At 44.9% G+C, this 15,845-nt stretch overlaps 1 long non-coding RNA gene across 1 annotated transcript; it reads right to left on the minus strand.

The window, feature by feature from the left end:
* Nucleotides 1-331: 331 nt before the first annotated feature.
* Nucleotides 332-15,533, minus strand: LOC114018393. Its single transcript, XR_003563749.3, has 3 exons — nucleotides 15,112-15,533; nucleotides 3,730-3,849; nucleotides 332-501 (listed from the first exon to the last, which is right to left on the minus strand). It is a non-coding gene; the product is annotated as an uncharacterized LOC114018393 (long non-coding RNA).
* Between the last annotated feature and the right edge of the window lie 312 nt (nucleotides 15,534-15,845).

Consider the following 15,845-nt stretch of genomic DNA (forward strand, 5'->3'; position numbering starts at 1 on the left):
CTCTAGGAGTTTTTTGGCAAGGCAGGCAGGCTGGAGTGTCAGGGAGATGACACACAATTTAGCAGCAGAGAAGCTCTCACTTGTTGAGACAGAGGGGTATTGGTTCTGAGTGCCTTGAGCAGAACATCACAACACCTCATCCAAGATGACTCTCTTTGGTATTTAGGCCCTTCAGATATTTGTAGTTACTTATCACAGCTCCTCTTCATCAACATTTAATTAAACTACAAATAATTAATTTTTCTAATCTTTAGTCCTATGTCAACTCTTTGAAGTCCTTAACCTTTTGGATCCTACATCCACGCAGCATGGAACTTTTACTGACCTGTGCAGTGTTTCTTCTGATCTGTCAACCACTTTGTGCTGAGGAATCCAGAAGTATGTAGAAGTCCAGGTATGGCTTTACTTTTTCCCCAAGCAGAACCTCATTTTCTCTTCTGTACATAGCCCAATGCTGAGGGATGCTGAGCGTCCTCAACCTCCTCCTGAAGTCAGTGAGCCCTTAGCAACAAAAGAATTGCCAGAGTGGATCAGACCTCATGTCCATCTACTCCAGTATCTTGTCTCTGATCAGGTGCTTCAGAGGAAATTGTAAGAAACCCACAGCAGGCAGATGTGGATAATCTGCTCCCCCCATTAGGTCTCATCCTGATCTCTAATAGTTAGAGGTTGGATTAAGCCCTGAAGCATGAGGTTTAATATCTCTTCCAGAATTTTTGTAATTAATTATGAGAACCCTGGATATTTCTGTCATCTATATAACCATCCAATCCCTCCATACCTCTGAGGATCAAGCCATATATTTATCACAACCACTGTATGTACTTTTTATAATTTGTCTGCACTCAGTGGTGTTTGCTGGCAATTTAGTATCATCTGTAAATGCAATTTAGTGCTAGTTAGCCCTCTTCCAGAACTTTGTTATAAAAAATAAAAATACCTACTAGCTCTTGTATTTTTGGCTCTTGAAAGCAATAATTCTACAAGTGTCATAACTGTTTAAAACAATATAAATTGGCAAATACAGACACTGCTCTCTCAGGAACATGACTTTCAAGGATGGTATTTCCTGCAATGATATCATTCAAGATTTTTTCCGGATCATCTGTAGAGCATTGGATAATAGAATTACCTGCTGCACTTCTGAACTATTGTAATATTCAGAAGTACCAGTCAGAGAAAAGACAATGCATAGGACAATTCTGTCTGGCTAATATGTTGACTGCAGTCTTGTTGTAGCCGTGTTGGTCCCAGGATATGGGAGAGACAAGATGGATGAGATAATATCTTTTATTGGACCAGCAGAAGTTAGTCCAATAAAAGATATTACCTCACCCACCCTGTCTCAGTAATATGTTGGTGTCATTCCTGGAAGTGATCGATTTCAGGATAATTTGGGGAGCAATGTAAAAGCATTGCAATAGCCACTGATGCTGCATGTGGGATGCTGGCAATCACCCGGAGGTATCAGCTAGGAATCCTTCATTTAATGTACTACTTTGACATTGTTATTCACCACATTAATCACAGGAAGGGGCGGCGATATGAAAATGTGGAGATTATTGGTAAAATAATCACCTGTAGCCCTGATTCATTTTTGGACTTAGGTCCCTTAACACTGTCAGAGTGCTGTAAAGTAGCCGCAGTGCAAATGAGACTCTGGCCCTATATTTTCTTTCACCAGAGGCCAAGCTTCCATGAAAAAGCTAACCAATTTTATCTGAGGAGAAAAAAATAGTCTTCCCTCAGTCTCTATCTCCCTCTCGCTCTCTCTGGGGTACAGTGAGAATGCGGGAACTGGATTCAATACACTTCATGTATAACCATGAGAGGGGTCATTGTTATACTGCTCATGTTCCACTGCATTTTTTTAACACACTTAAAGGCAAACATGTCAGGAATGTATGCAATCTAAAATGCGAGAAGAAGGTGAGATTATTTTAACCTTAAATATGACAAAAGAATGATTGGTTAGCCATTAGATTATTTTAGCCCACTCTATAGGGTCACAGTAGAATGGTGAATCTACAGATACCAGGGCCATAGTGTTCACAGGACATGAATAAATAGCACAGTAATAGATCATTGTAATAGATTTTACAGAAGGACAAAACCCCAGACTCCTTTGCTTTCCGAACAGAGGAAGTCAACACAAATTGAACTCTATATATCAAAGTTGTACTGACGATTGATCCATGCTATGCTATATATCCTCTATATCATGCATAACGCTTAATTTTAAGCAATGCATTCATAAATATGCCTACAAATCAAAATATAGGCTTAAGAACTTAAATAAAGACTAGGAAGTCTTTCTAATACTAAAATTTTCAACCCTGCAAAGCAATGATGCGCAACAGTCATATAAAACAACTGCTGGAACTGACTTGTCACAAGATATTCTACTGATTTATATTGTAATCGTTGAGTGCCTGTTGTTTAGATTAGGAAAAAAGAAAAAGAAAGAATGTAGGGAGAAAAATAACTGTGGTACATAAAATTCTGGTTCTGAAACTTCTGATCAGATCACATCAGATTCATATTCACTTTTTGCAAAATCAGAACCTTTAAATATTCTCTTTCCTCTGCTCCTCTCATTGTTCTACACATAGAGAAGATGGAAGTAATTCAAACCGGCAGCTGCAGGCAAATTTCATGGTAAAAATAGGAACTAAGAGCTTGGAGCTGATTCACAAGATAATTTCTTTAGCACTGAGGTTTATGCTCAGAAAACAGATTAGTGGAGCTTTTAGTTCACTGGATGAAGTCGGAAGAATCAATTATGAAAAATGAGATTTTTCATAAAGGGCATATAATGCCCAACATTATTGCAAAATCTTTGTTTCTTTCCTAACATTTTGGATATTTATAATTTAATACATTTGCTCCCAAACCATCCACAGGACAGTGCTCTGGTTTCTTCCTGCCCAGGAAGAAAAACTCCAACAGATGAAAACTCGAAAGCAGGGATGGTCAAAATGTTTCAAAAATTCAAAATGTCAGTTAAAATATTTCCTGAAAAAAGAAGGCAAGACACTAGGGATAATTCCATGCCTTTCTTCTAATCCTAGAAAATCTCTGTGACAGATGTGACAATGTCCTGCCCAAATCTTATTGAATTAAGTTTAAGTATTTTAAGAGTTCATTATATTAAGAATGCAAACGTTTCTGAACTAATGAGGGACTGTATATATTTCCATGGGGGACAGGGTCCACAGCCCCCCAACAAGTAAGAACAGTGCATGCGGGGCAGGTAGGCAAATTCATATTGTAACATCTCAAGAGAGCTATCACTACCTGAAGAGAAGTTCACATATACTGGTTCAAACTGGATCCTCCAGGGACCAAAAGACAAAGAAGGGATTTCTGGTTAAATAGCCTGAGTTAAAACTGACTCAAGGCCTTTTTTCTGATCCAGCAAACAAACAGGACCTCAGGTCAAAGGGGATGCCAAACCTGAGGGAAGAGTTTGAAGAACTTTGGCCTTCAGAGCCCACATAAGACTGAGGTGTTTGTTCTTAGCTGAAGTTGAGATGAATGTGCGACCACAGGAAAAAACCCTGTGTTGAAGAGCTGTTCACCGGCCAGAGCCCTTGTTGGAGTGAGGGGGTGATCTATGGTGAGCTTATTAGCATGCATGTCTGTTCTTTGATTGTTTTAGTATGTTTTCTCTTTAATTCTTGTACCTTAAGAATAAATGTGCTTGCTTAGAACTGTATGGTAACTTACCTATGGCAATTACACTGTGTAGCATCTCTGAGGAGAGCAGCAAAGCAGGTATGCCTAGACAGTCCATCATTTGTTGGGGATATGACAGTATTGTCAGGGAACTGCACAGCCTGGAAATACCTGGTCAGGAGGGAGAGAGACACAGGACGCTAGAGTGGGTGCCCTTGCTGGACCATAGAGGGGGAATACCGGTGCAGATGCCCTAAACTCTGACAATCACTGAGGCCAAGCCGATGGCCATGGAGAGTAAACTTTTTACTCAACCCATTTTAGCAGTTGAATCGAACTCACACCACACAAGCTGAAACTTTCATACCAAAGTGACACAAGGGCAGGACTGTATTAGGAAAAATAACCAACAGAAAGGTATGCACACATGAATATGTAGCTATTAAGCATACCTATACCCACAAACAGTCAGACACTTGTAATTCTGCTTGGCCCTTACACAGGTGGATATTAGGGGGAGAAGGCGTAAGGGGAGAAGGTCCTTTGCCCACATCTCCTTTCACAACCCACATAAGAGCTATGCAAATTGTCTTCCCTGTATTCAGAGACTGCTCTGTAATTACTCCCTGAGGACACAGCAAAGAGAGGTAAGGGATGGAGATTTTCAGCAAGTAGATGGAGCAATGACTCTTCCCCCACACTCAGTTGAACTGGCCAGCTACACAGTAAGGAACATGCTAAAGTAGTATGGTAGCTGTGCCCTTTTCCTATGCTTTGATGAACTCTTCTCTGAGGCAGAATGACTCTTGTATTCCCCCAGGAGTGAGTGTAAATCTGCTTTTATACTACTCTGCGCCACCCCCAATGCAGGACTGTGCCTAACAGGAACAATCTCATTTTAAAATGTATAACGAGATCTTGCAAACTGCAGTATTTAATCATAAGGTTTGAGTATCATAAAGTAATGTTAAGGAATCTTAATACAATGGAATACTAACCTTGTTTTCAGTCTTAAAGAGAAACATGACAAAGGCCAATCAAATAGCAGTCAATAAAAAGGATTAAGAAAATGAAACATATGATGGATCGAGTAAAGATAAGACAGATGGACATTATCAAGGTATAGAAAGGTATAGAAGATCAGGGGACCTGTGTATGCTGTTTGTTGACAGAAAGGTTTTTGATTCTTAAGTCACAGAAATAATAATGCAAATATCTAGTGGAATACATTCAACTATAGAAGTTTAGGGAAATACTGTAGAATTCCCTCCACCCCATTCAATTAATTCTACTTTAAGCCTTGATCTATTTTGTAACAATGGACCACAGCTGCTTATATGCAGGATAAATCTGGAAATAAGACTAGTGCAATGTCAGCATTTGGAGCGATAAACTCTAGGTTTCTAGTGTTTCTACAAAAGGTATGTTTAATTGTCTCCTGAGGATAAAAGACATAACAAGATTAAACAATGATCATTTTATTACTATTTATTACTCAAAGATCACTTCAGAAATTTAAACTCCAGCAAATAATCGTCTCCAAACTTGTTTACAAAACTTGTCCACCACGGTTTCCCTGGGCTTTAAAATGTAATGAGTCTGAAATACTGCACTGCTGCTGGATTTTGAACTGATATAAAAGAAATATATTGTAGGTATTAATCCTGCATTGATAGGATGTGAAGCAACAAAATGGCCTAATAAATCTTTTCAAACCTGGAATTCTATATTCTTTGCAACTATTAGCTGCTCAGAGTATGTAGGGAGCACAACACACCGGGTCTATTCTCAACAACTGCTTCTTTATTAACTTACAAAATAGGCCCCAGGGACCAGGCTAGGGTTGCCAACTCTCCCACTTTGACCGGAAGTCTCCTGGAATCAGGCTCTATCTCCTGAAGGCAACTGAAGCCAATCCAGGAGACTTTAGGCTGCTAGAAGTCCGGCGGTGCAGCAGGGCTAAGGCAGGCTCCCTACCTGCCCTGGCTCCGTGCAGCTCCCAGAAGCGACGACATGTCCGGCAATGGCGCCTAGGAGGAGGCATGGCCAGGGTAGGGGTCTCTGCGTGCTGCCCCGCCCCGAGCACCAACTCTGCAGCTCCCATTGGCTGGGAATGGGGAACGGGAATGGGAGCTATGAGGGCGGTGCTTGCAAGCAAGGGCAGCAATCAGAACCACCAGGCTACCCGTGAGTTTAGGAGCTGCTGCCAGACATGCCACTGCTTCTGGGAACCAGCCAAGGTAAGCAATGCCCAGCTGGAGCCTGTACCCTGAATCCCTGCCCACACCCCAATCCCCTGCCCCAGCCCTGAGCCCTCTCCCACACCCAAACTCCCTCCCAGAGCCTGCACCCCAAACTCACTTCCCCAGGTTGGAACCCCCTCCTGTACCCCAACCCCCTGCCCCAGCCCTGAGCCCTCTCCCTGAGCCCCCTCCTGCACCCAAACTCCCTTCCAGAGCCCACATGCCAAAAACCCTCCTGTACCCCAACCCCCGCCCCAAGCTCAGCCCAGAGCCCCCTCCCACATTCTGAACCCCTCGGCCCCACCCCCCAGCTCAGAGCCCGCACCCCATCCTACACCCCTGCCCCAACCCGGTGAAAGTGAGTTAGGGTGAGGGAGAGCACATGATGGAGGGAGGGGGGCTGGAATGAGTGTGGATGGTGCCTTGGAGAAGGGGCAGGGCAGGGGCGTGGCCTTGGGTCAGGGGTGGGGTAGGGGTGGGGCAAGGGTGTTTGGGTTTGTGCAGTTAGACCGCTGGCAACCCAAGACCAGGCAAAACTCCCTGAAATACATGTTTAGGGACTATCCTAAAATAACTATCCTGAACCCCCAAGATACATCCTCAAAGTTCAACCAAAATTCCTTGATAGGAAAATCAACACCTCAATATAGTAACTAGAACTCTAACTAGAGGTGCAGAGTAGGCTACCCAACCTCATGTGGTAAAAAAGGAAAAAGAAGATTACTCTGTCCCAAGTCACACACCCATGCACATACACTCTATCTACAGACTTAAGTGGGCAGGGGTCTTGTGTCATCTTGTGGATTGGCAGCAGACTGGGGGAGATGTTCCTGGTATGCCAGGACAGGCAGTGATTTCACAGGGGCCTCAGGACTGAGATTTCCTCAAGAGGTCCATTCCAGTACCTGCTTCTACAGTAGACTACCTCCCCCAACTCTGAGCTTGGGTAAATCACAGAAATAGTAGAGGCTGCTGATCCACTATCACAGTTGGAGATGGTGAGTCCTCAGAACCTGACTCAGGTTCCTGGCATTCTCCACAAGAAAGAAGATGATTGATATGCCATCTTCTACAGCAACCTGGCCTGTAACTTTTATGATTGTGCCAAGCAACTACTTGGGCATTCCCACAAAATTGAGAACCCTAAAAGTACTCTAGGAGACAAAAAGCAAGTGCCCTGTTGATGGTTATGATTGTGTTTCATATTTTCTTAATGTTGACGCACCTGTTTCTGCAGGCAAGGTTTCAAGAAACTCCAGCAAGTTTATATCAGTTGCCTCATCAGTAGTTCTGCAGGCAATACCACCATCACGGCATGAGGGGCTGTTCTATAATTACTCAAAAACTGAGACAGCCTGGTCCACAGCAACCCCTCAATTAGCTTCCTCAGTCCATTCTTAAAAGACTGAACCGCGCTTTCTGCCAATCCATGTATGGGTGGGTGGTAGGGAGCAGATGTTATGCGTTTAATCTCATTGGCCCTCAAAAAGGCCTGGAATTCTTTCCTGGTAAAGACACTAGCATTGTCAGAATCCATGGTCTCAGGCAATCCATGTGTGCTAAACGAGAAACAAAGCTCCTCAATAGTTATAGATGAAGTAGCTACTCTGACTGGAATGACTTCCATCAACTTAGAATACACATCCACCTCTACAAGGAATATTGACCTAAGGACAGGAACAGTATAGTTGATGAGTTGTCTGATCCAAGGCTTCCTGGCCATTCCCATGGTAATAAATTTGCTACTGGAGGCAATTTTCTTAACTGCTGCCATGTGCGTCAGCCCAGTAATACTTGCTCTATCTCGCCTGTGCCATCAGATGTAACTTCTGGCCAGAGTTTTCATTTAGATTATCCCAGGGTAAGCTCTGTGCAGTTCCTCCAGTATTAACTTTCTTGCCTGGAGAAATATTATGACTCCTGATCCCCAGAGGAGAACACTGCTTTGGAGACTTAGTTCCCAATGCCTGTGAAAATCTGCTTAGCGGAGCTTCTTGCACTCCAGCTAAAGCTAGCAACCCTTCTTGAGGTACAAGAGGGTCTTCTGGTGTTCTACCCACCAGGAGCCAACTGAGGCTATCTGCATTATCAATTGCCGGTCCAGGCTTATAGATCAGCTATTATTGGTAGGCTGTTATCAATAATGCCCAACATTGCAAGCATACAGAAGCCAAAGGGGAAATAGATTTGGCTTTCCCCAGAAGTCCTAAAACTGGCTTATGGTCAGTTGTTATAGTGAATTGTTGCCAATAGACATCTTGATGGAACTTCCTGACAGCAAAGACAATAGCCAAACTTTCCTTATCTAACTGGGAATGCCATTGTTCTGCTGACAATAAGGAGCATGAGGCATAGCAGAGTGGCCCCTGTCAGTCCCATCTTCCATTTAATGCAAAAGTACTGCACACTGTAGCGTGAAGTAACAGGGCATGCTTGGGGTCAAAATGCACCAGCAGTTTGGCTGACTTCAGAAGTTCTTTGGTTTCTTTGAAGGTGATCTCCTGATCCTTACCCCCAATGCCATTCTGATCCTTTTATTAGCAATGCACGAAGGGAGGTCAAGTGGCATAAACAGATTTTTTTAAGAATTGTCCAAAATAATTTTAAAAAGCCAAGGTATGCCTTGAGCTTACTCAAGTTTTTTGGAACTGGTGTTTCTCGGATGGCTTTAACCTTTTTTTCTAGTGATTGCAGTCCTTTCCACAAAACACAATATCCTAACTAAACCACCTCCTGGCCATGAAAACACACTTCAAGTGCTTGAGTGATAACCAGCTTCCCTTTACCTTTGTAGGACTTTGTCTAGGTACCACAGATGTTCTACTTCTGTCTCTCCTATCAGAAGAGCATTGTCTAGGTATACCACAACATGGCACAGTCCGACTAATAACCCTTCCATGATCCTTTGGAAAATAGCACAAGCAGAGAAAATCCTTAATGGTAAGCAGGCAGTGGCAGCTTACCGTATGGTGATCAGTTGGCAAGAGCAAATGGGACAAGTGCCCAATTTTGCCAAAAAAGTCAGGACGTCTGGGGCCAAAATGGGACATATGGTCACCCTAGGCGAGGGGTCCACAGACTTTTTCAGTCACGCTCCCCATTACCTGGTTCGTCTCCCCTGCCATCCCCCTCCCCTGCAGGAGCCAGGGCCAGGAACGAGGCCAGGGCCTACAGTTTGGGGCTGTGAGTGGGGCTGTAGCTGGGAGCAGAGTCATAGCTGGGGCTGGGGGCAGGGTTTGGGTGGGGCCAGAGCAGAGGTGTGGGTAGGGCTGGGCCCTGCTGCACCCCCCGACACCCGACTGTTCCTCCATGTCTCCCTAGGGGGCTGTGCCCCACAGTTTGGGGACCACTTCCTTAGGCTGTGGTAAGAGCTGGCCAGGGAGCCCAGGAAGCTGTGGGGAGCCCTGGACCCTGCACCTGCCTTGGGCAGGGGGGGCGGGGAGTCTGAGAGCAGCCCCAGCCCATGTCCCTGACCCCCAGGGCTTGCTGCCCAGGGCAGGTGGAGGGTCCACCTGGGCTCCCTGGACAGTTCTTACCATGGCCTGGCTACTGGCTAGGCCAAGGGGCGGGTCCTTGGGGGGAAGGGAAGGAGCCAGGGTAGGGCCCCATGGAAGAGGGGGGTTGTGGGAGGCCCAAATGTTCTTTATACCCAGGGCCTCAATATATCTTCATCCACCTCTGTAAGTGGGTGTACTGATAGAGCCCCTTATGTGTGTTCATAGTGTCAAACCCTCCAAGTGTTCCTCCAGACTAGCGATTGGGAAGTATGCAACATATCTAGCTTGGTAAACAACACTTCACCTGCCAGCTTTTGTTTAGCTCTTCTATACAAGAAATGGGATAATGCTAAGAGTGGGAAGGTTGGTTTGCAGTTTGTTTATAATCACTGAATATATGTACAGAGCCACCAGCTACATGCACTACCGAAGCATCCATTCAGAGAATTTCATTGGTTGGATAATCCCTGTGGTCTCTCAGTGCCATGATTCCTCTTCTACCCTAGCTTGTAGAGCATAAGGAATGGGGCAACGCCCGCAAAAATCAAGGGCATGCAGTGGGATCTACATGTATTTTCACCTTGAGATTCTGGAGTTCTCCCTGCTCTTCTCTAAATACTTGCTTATGGAAGGTCATTGATCGATCCTGTGCTTAGGTGATACAAAGGTCCCAGGAGTCTTTTCCAGTCCAGCTTTAAAGTGGAAAGCCAATTCCATGCAAAAACTTTGGCCCTGCCCCAGCTACTGCTACAAAGAAAGGGAGATGAGTCCTCTCGACTTCCTCAACTTCCACCCTTCCCAGTACAGGAATTTTGTCCCTGGTGAAGGACTTCAGTATAGCTCAGGTAGGGGATAGAGTCAAGTTGAGGCACTGTCACAGGGTCCATTCACCATTACAGCACCTCCTCCTGGACACTCTGGGGATTAACTCCACTCCAGGTGCTGTGCCATCCTCTGGCGGTCTCTCAACCCATCATCCTCTCTCACCCTGCTGCACCTCTTGCTCCAGGAGCTGCAGCTGCCTCTTTGTGGAAGGAGCATCAGCTGGGGACCCTGACCTGGAGAAAGAGCCAGATGAGTTGTATGCTCTCCTGAATCAAATGAACTCTTGTAAGGAACTGATCTTAGTCAAGCTACAGCTTGATGCTCCTTCCTTGGCCAGAAGGCCAAGTCATTATGGTCCTCCCCTTCCAGGGTATCAAAGTCATTTGACGCAAATTGTCCCAGGCAGTCTGTTCTCCACTGCCTGGTCTGTGCCACTTCCCCAGTGGCTGGTAGGGAAACTCAGGCCTGCCCTCTACTCTGGTTTCCAGCTCAGGGGCCCTCTCAACAGCAGCCAAGGTCTGTCCTGTCCCATATCTTGCTGCTTTTCCCCTGTGCCCTTCCTACCTCTCTGGCTCTCCCCCTTCTCCAGGTTTGCCAGCCCAAACTCCCTCCTTGCAGAGAGGCACAGTAGGCTACTTGCCACTATAGCCCCAGACACACCTCCCTTCTACCAGAGAGTAACTACAACCTCCTTTCCTACAGCCACACCTCCATGACCAGCTTCTGGGCTTTATAGAGGCCGCTCCTATTCCCATCCAGCTGAGCCTCATCTAACTAATCCCTACTCCTTGGCTTCTCCTCCAGGTGCAGTGTTGGGAGTTAATTGGCCCACCTTGCCACCTCCACCCCTTCAAGTCTGATGTAGAGTGGACACCCCACCCCAAGCACATATCAGCAATTATTTTGTAGGTCTCTTGCCCTAATATCATAGCTGCTGCCCCTGGGTCAAGTTTCATTTTCACATTCTGCCCAGTCAGTTGTAGTTTGACTAAGATCAGTTCCTTACAGGAGTCTGTCTGATTCAAGAGACCATACAACTCATCTGGCTCTTCCTCCTCCAGGTCCCCTGCTGACGCTCCTTCCACATGGTGCCTCTTATTCCCCCTTTTCTTCCAGATATCCCCACATTCCCTGTCTCTAGTTCTGCAGCACCTAGCCAAATGTCCTTTCTTTTTACAATAATGACCCTCTGAGGCTTTATGCCTGCACTCCATGTGAGAATGGTCACACACACACATACCCCATACACTGGTAGCACCCTCTATTTTCTTAGCATTAGCAGGTCTCGAGGTTGGACCTTCCTGGCATGGCTTGACCATCCCTTTCCTATCCCCCAACTTGTTGATCCACTTGGTGGGGATTTGGGAAAGATTGTGGGTGCCTCTGGTGGCTGATTCCAGTGCCACAGCAATATCCATGTCTTTCTAGAGTAGTAGAGTGGGGTCTGCCAAAACCATTCACTGAATAGCTTCATTATTGACGCCACAAACAATGCAGCCATATAAAATATCCTCCAAACCATTTACAAATTCACATTGCGCTGCTAGCCAGCATAGATTTTCCACAAACTGTGAGACAAATTCATTTGGCACCCTGAGGCAGGAGTTAAATTTAAACCACAGGACAGTAGCAGATGGGTTTGGTCCATAATGATCTGTCACTACTTTAACTGTAGCATCAAATGACATCATTTCAGGAGTTCTTGGCTCCAGAAGATCACAAATAAGAATGTAAAAACGGCCATATTGGGTCAGATAAATGGTCCATCTAGCCCAGTATCCTGTCTTCTGACAGTGGCCAATGCCAGGTGCTTCAGAGGGAACGAACAGAACAGGCAATCATCGAGTGAACCATCCCCTGTCATCTAGTCCCAGTTTCTGACAATCAGAGGCTTACGGATACCCAGGGCATGGGGTTGTATCCCCGACCATCTTGGCTAATAGCCATTCATGGGCCTATCCTCTATGAATATATCTAGTTCTTTTTTAACCTTATTCTTTTGGCCTTCATAACATCCCATGGCAATTAGTTCCACAGGTTGACAGTTCCTTGTGTGAAAAATAATCCCTGTGGTCACTAAATGCCATAATTCCTCTTCTACCCTAGCTTGTAGAGCATAAGGAATGGGGCGACCCTCATTGTCAGGAATGGGGCAATTAGTTCCACAGGTTGACTGTGCCTTGTGTGCAGAATAATCCCTATGGGATTATTGTTTTGTTTGTTTTAAGCCTGTTGCCTATTAATTTCATTGGGTGACCTCTGGCTTTTATGTTATGTGAGGGGATAAATAACACACCCTTATGCACTTTCTCCACACTATTCATGATTTTATGAACCTCTATCATATCCCGCCTTAATCGTCTCTTTTCTAAAATGAACAGTTCCAGTCCTTTTAATCTCTCCTCACATGGAAGCTGTTCCATACCCCTAATAATTTTTGTTGCCCCTTTCTGTACCATGTCCAATTCTAATATATCTTCTTTTTTTTTGAGATGGGGTAACCAGAACTGCACACAATAGTCAAGGTATGGGCATACCATAGATTTATATAGTGGCATTATCATGTTTTCTGTTTTATTATCTATCCGTTTCCTAATAGTTCCTAACATTCTGTTAGCTTTTTTTGACTGCTGCTGCAAACTGAGCAGATGTTTTCAGAGAATTATGCACAGTGACTTCAAGATTGTTCTTGAGTGGTAACAGCAAATTTAGACCCCATCATTTGTATATATAGTTGGGATTATGTTTTCCAATATGCATTACTTTGCATTTATCAACACTGAATTTCATCTGCCATTTTGTTGCCCAGTTTTGTGAGATCCCTTTGTAGCTCTTCTCAGTCTGCTTTGAACTTAACTATCTTGAGTAATTTTGTGCCATTTGCAAACTTTGTCACCTCACTTTTTTTGCCCTTTTCCAGATTATTTATGAATATGTTGAACAGCACTGGTCCCAGTACAGATCCTGCTATTTACCTCTTGTCATTGTAAAAATTGACCATTTATTCCTACCTTTTATTTCCTATCTTTTAACCTGTTACTGACACATGAGAAGCCTTCCCTGCAATCCTATGATTGCTTACTTTGCTTAAGAGCCTTTGGTGTAGGACCTTGTCAAAGGCTTTCTGAAACTCCAGAAGCAGTATATCCACTGGATCACCTTGTCCACATATTTGTTGATACCGTCCAAGAATATCCCTTGAATCCTCCTGAGACGTACTCTGCAATCTTCTCCCAAAGGTTTTGTGGGATGGCAGCTATATTTCTTCTTCCACAGTAGGACACTTTCCCATACCAGTCAGTGATAACTTCAGCAGACACCCTTGCAGTACACAGGCTAGCAGCATATGGGCCTGGTGGACTTCAGGATGCCAGTAACAGTTGTGCTATCTATGCCTTTTTTACCCTCAGGAGTGAGATATCAGTTAAAATCACCACCGCCTGTGGAACATGGTGCCAGTATTCCGTGCCATTGCCCTATACTCATAGTTTCATGCAACTGACCAACTCCTTCCTCATCTCCCTCACCCCTCGTGGGTCATATTCACCATGGCTGGTGCTATGAACAGCGCCATGCACAAGCTCTCTGAAGCAGAAGTGTCAATGTCTTGTTTAAAACTTTCAGGGAGCATGGGAAAGGAGTTCTGAATCTTAAGTTTCACTTTCTGTTGTGACTATACTGACAATGGTACCTCTGTGTATTTTATTTGCAGCTGCTGCTGTTGTGGCCTAGAGGGATTCTCTCTCCACACCCACAAAATGCCTGAGCCAGATAAGGAGAAAGAAGAGGAGTCGGGATCTCATGTTCAATGAGATCCTGCAAGCTGGTGTTGTATCAGACCATGAACAAAGGGAACATTGCAGGCAGCCTGGAGAAGGAAAGATTGGACAGGAGAAAGGCCACGGAGTCCCAGCAGGAAAAGGAGAGGGAGATGCACCAGGGCATAATGGGATTTCTCTGGCAGCAAACACAGACGCTGCAGACTTTTGTGGACCTACAGGTTCAACAACCTCAGGTTTTCCTCCCTTTGAAGTGCGTGCAAAACTCCATTACAGCACCTTCCTCTACCCCACCACTCAATATTTCACGTGGCATCAAGTGTTACCTGGAAAATGGATTTGGGGATGCCCCTATAATAACCTGCCTATCATCCTCGTAGTCTGTTCTTCACGAGGTAAAAGTTCTTAAATCATACTTTAAGTTTTACATAAGTGAAATACAATTAAACACTGTGATACAGCATGGCCAGAGGGCATCAGGAGAGTGTTAGAAGAGAGCCTTTTTCCCTGTAGAGGGAAGAAAGTTTGCTATAGATAAATTAAAGCACATGAAGCCAATTGAAGCACCTGAAGCCAGTCACCTGATAAACCCCCCCTGCTTCAATCAGACAAGGGAAGGAGTTGAAGCAGAATGGATTGTTGTTAGAGCAGAGAGCAGTTTGGAGGAGTTGAAGTAGAGTGGATTGGTGTTGGAGCAGAGAGCAGTTTGGAGGAGTGCTGTGGTGGGCTAAGAAGACCAAGACCCTAGGTAAAGGGACACCTGGGCAGGAAGCCCCACAACCTGAAGGGCAGGAGAGGGAAGTAGCCTAGTTCAAGCTGTTTACCACTATCCATAGGGCCCCTGGGCTGAGACGCGGAGTAGAGGGCAGGCCCAGTTCCCTCCCTCTCCATTCCTCTCCCCTAGGACATTAGTGGGGCAGTTAATACCCCAGTTCAGGAGCAAGAAATGGTGCCCTGAACCCTCCCCAAGAAGAGAAAGCAAGAGACCCATCAAAGTAGTGCTGGCAATTTGCCACAACACACACACTTTAAGCATATACATATTACATACTATGCTACACTAAAAATATTATAAACTGGCAAGCTTACTTTATAAATCTGTTGGTTTCCCTTTTAAAATTACTGTTGTTGCTTTATAACTCTGTTGGTATTCTTCTTTAATTGCGGTTGCTGCTCAGCGCCTGCTCAGTCAGCTTGACTCCACTCCAGTTTTCTCCTCTCTCTCTCTCTCTCTCTGCAGCAGATTTTCTGACTTCTTTCCAGCAGCTTTTCTTTTGCTCCCCTCACTGGCTTTCAATTCCTCCGTCTTCTGCCGATCAAATCTCTCTCTCTCTGACTTAGATTCCAAAACTGTTCACTAGTATCTGGTCTTTCCTGGTGCACTGTGGCTCTCCTTTAACATACCTTTCTATTCTTACAAGGAATTCCCTCACGCACACATGCTCAGTATCAGTTACTACCTCAGAGCTATGATTGACAGCTCTGACTTTTAAAACAAGTTGTGACCAGTATGAGTGGACTATGACCAGCTAGCTCCTCCGTTAATTGACCTCTCTGTCACCCCTTACTGCACCTGCTCTGTAGCCACCAATCTTGCACATGTTTACTGTTATTTACCTCAGTGCTGTGATTCTGCTGATTCTCACATACAGTTGGCTTTTTGCCAGGGTGCCATTTTAGAAATTCTTGGGCTTTTGACTGAGCATGCTCAGGGTTCACAGCATGCATCTCAGAGTGGAGTGAGTCTTGCTTATTCAGAATAAAGATCAGGCAAAGTGGAGACTGGAGAATTTCTCTAGTTACATAGGGGCCACATCCCTACT

This window comes from Chelonia mydas, chromosome 2 (assembly GCF_015237465.2).
Source record: "Chelonia mydas isolate rCheMyd1 chromosome 2, rCheMyd1.pri.v2, whole genome shotgun sequence".
Lineage (NCBI taxonomy): Eukaryota > Metazoa > Chordata > Testudines > Cheloniidae > Chelonia > Chelonia mydas.